We start from the raw sequence: 3,245 nt of genomic DNA on the forward strand, positions 1-3,245 counted from the left end.
AGAACCCATTCTCGTCTGCCCATTTAGCCACCTTGTTCAGACCAAGCTGAACCTGCCGCTCTCAGATGGCAAGGTTGCATGATTTAAATCCAATCTGTACATCATCGACGTACGTTGAATAAAACATGTTGCGTGGGATGCATAGACGCAAGGAATTCATTTTTATATTAAAGAGAGCGCAACTGAGCACCCCACCCTACGGCACTCCGGTTTCCTGCACAAAAGGTCGCGATAAAGCATTGCCAACTCGAACACGGAATGTGCGATGCAGCAGATAACTTTCAATCACATTTAGCATATTACCACGTATACCAAAGTGGGAGAGGTCTCTCAGTATTCCAAACCGCCATGTGGTGTCGTAGGCCTTTTCCATGTCTAGGAATACAGACAGAAAGAACTGTTTGTGAACAAAAGCTTCGCGTATCTGTGCCTCAATACGTATTAAATGGTCAGTGGTGGATTGACCCTCACGAAAACCGCTCTAGTATAGGTCAAGCAGTTTGTTTGATTCTAGGAAATGTAGTAGGCGACGGTTTATCATTTTTTCGAAGACTTTGCAGAGACAGCTAGTTAGTGCTATAGGCCGGTAACTCGAAACAGACGATGGATCCTTGCCCTGTTTCAGGATAGGGATCACTATGGCCTCTTTCCAGGCAGACGGGATCTCACCGGAAGACCATACAGTGTTGTAGAGGGAAAGGAGGGTTTTCTGTGTTTCATGGGGAAGGTGCTTCAGCATTTCATATATTACACGGTCAGCTCCTGGAGCAGAATTATTGCAGCAGTTTAGTGATGCCTGTAGCTCAGCTAATCTTAATTGCTCATTATATGCCTCGTGTTTTTTGCATTTTCGTTCCAGCTTCTGTCCTTCGATTCTGGCTTTGTATCGTTTAAATGTTTCGGAATAATGCGATGACCTGGACACTAGTTGAAAATGTGCGCCCAGGAAGTTCGCTTGGTCTTCCAAGCTGTCGCCCTGTGTGCTTACCAAAGGGAGTGAATATGTTTGTCGTCCTTTTACCTTATTTACCCTGTTCCAGACTTTGGATTCATCTGTATACGAGTGGATACCTGATAAAAACTTCTGCCAGCTCTCTCTTCTGGCCTGTCGGCGCGTTCTCCTGCCTTCGGACTTTACCTTCTTAAAATTCATAAGATTCTCCGTAGTAGGAGAATCACGTAACAACCCCCACGCTTTGTTCTGTGTCTTACGAGCGTTCCTACATTCGTCGTTCCACCATGGGACTCGGCGTTTGCATGCCACACCACTTATTTCGGATATGCATTTAGAGGCGGCATCAATTATGAAGGTAGTGAAATACTCAACAGCAGCATCAATTCCTAACGAAGAGATGTCAGCCCAGGAGATGCTACTAGTAAGAGTTCAAAATTTCTCCCAATCGGCTGTACCAACCTTCCATCGAGGGGCTTGTGGTGAAGACTCATTTTCTTTGGTTGTTCTAAGTAGTATTGGGAAGTGATCGCTCCCGTAAGGATTTTTGATAACTTCCCATTTAAGTTCAGAAAATAGAGACGGGGAAGCTATGCTAAGGTCAATAGAAGAAAAGGTTCTGTTTGCAATACAGTAAAACGTAGGTTCCTTCTTATTCAGGAGACACACACCAGAGGAGAAAAGAAATTGTTCAACAAGACGACCTCGCGCATCGATACGAGAGTCGCCCCACAGACTACTGTGCGCATTAAGATCGCCAAGAACAAGATAAGGTTCTGGCAATTCGTCTATAAAGGACTGAAATTCATGTTTGTGTAAGTGGTAATGTGGGGGTATATAAAGCGAGCAAATGGTTATGAGTTTGTTTAGAAAAACAAGTAGAACTGCCACTGCTTCAAGGGGCGTTTGTAGCTGCAAACGTTGACATGCTATGGTTTTTTGAATTACAATGGCAACGCCGCCTGATGATGCGAGAGCATCATTGCGATTTTTACGAAACGTAACATACTGTCGGAGAAAGTTCGTATGTTTTGATTTTAAGTGCGTTTCCTGTACACACAGCACTTTCGGATTGTGTTGGTAAAGAAGTTCTTGGATATCGTCGAGGTTCCTAAGAAGGCCTCTTATGTTCCACTGCATAATTTTCGTGTCCATAATGAAGTTAAATTGGTGCTGTGTGTACGAAACGGAACGTGTTTTAGCCTACAGAGCCGTTTGCGGCCCTGTAATTTTGGTTTTGTCTTTTCTAGAGCGGTCCAAAGAATTTGGCCGCTCTTTAGGTGCTGGCTGCACCCCGCAGGGGCGTCTGCGTCAGCAGGCGTTTGGTGAGTTGCGCCACCACGTACCCGAGCACACGAGGGTTGGACCCTCCCGCGTATAGCCGTGCGCGGCTTAGCCGTGTCTGGGGAAAGGGGGATCTTGGGGGTTGAGCCGATGCTGGGTGTTCGGACCTTTAAGGCCCCCCGGCGGAGGCAACACACCTCTTCGGCCTCTGCTTCACATAGACGGCACTCCCGGACTGACCCACCCGGGGGAAATCGGCAGTCGCCCTTTCCTGTCCTCCTCCTCAATCTTCGTCTTTCCCTCTGACTTTCAATCTTTCCTGTCTCCTACTCACTTCCTTTTACTTCTGATCTTCTGGGCGGCAAGGGTTAACCTTGTGTCGGTAGCCAACCTTGGATATTCCATATTTGGTTATAGTGGTGACGTACAGCTGGCGTCTGCAGGCCTTGTGTTTACAGGCCCTGCAGCGTCCCCTTGTTGGGCTCCATGGTGGGTGGCTGGCGTTGCTGCCGAAAACCCAGATATTCTTATGGCTAGTCCTTTTCCACCACTCCCTGATCGCCATCTGAAAAGAGGGCGCACCGAAGATGTGTTCCAGTTTTTTGGACGCCAAACACAGAATTTCCCCAGATTTCATGTCATTCACTGACATGAGGAAACAATGGCACCATTCCTTGTCTCAAAGTCTTTGACTAATATTTTTGGACCAGGCTTTAAAGCATCCAGGATGGCAAGCGGGGATCTCCTCTTGGAGCTCCGTGATGTGAAACAATATGAGAAACTGCCAAATCTAGTATCATTTGGGGACACCCAAGTGACAGTAACCCCACATCGTACTATGAACACCACCCGTGGCGTTATCTTAGATGATGATTTAATGGAGCTAACCGAAGCTGAACTCTTGGAGGGCTTCAGTGAGCAAAATGTGATAAACGTTAAAACAATTAAGATGAGGCGCGACGGCAAAGAAATCAAGACCAAGCACCTAGTACTTACTTTTGGTTCAAGT

This window comes from Dermacentor silvarum, chromosome 1 (assembly GCF_013339745.2).
Source record: "Dermacentor silvarum isolate Dsil-2018 chromosome 1, BIME_Dsil_1.4, whole genome shotgun sequence".
Classification (NCBI taxonomy): Eukaryota; Metazoa; Arthropoda; class Arachnida; order Ixodida; family Ixodidae; genus Dermacentor; species Dermacentor silvarum.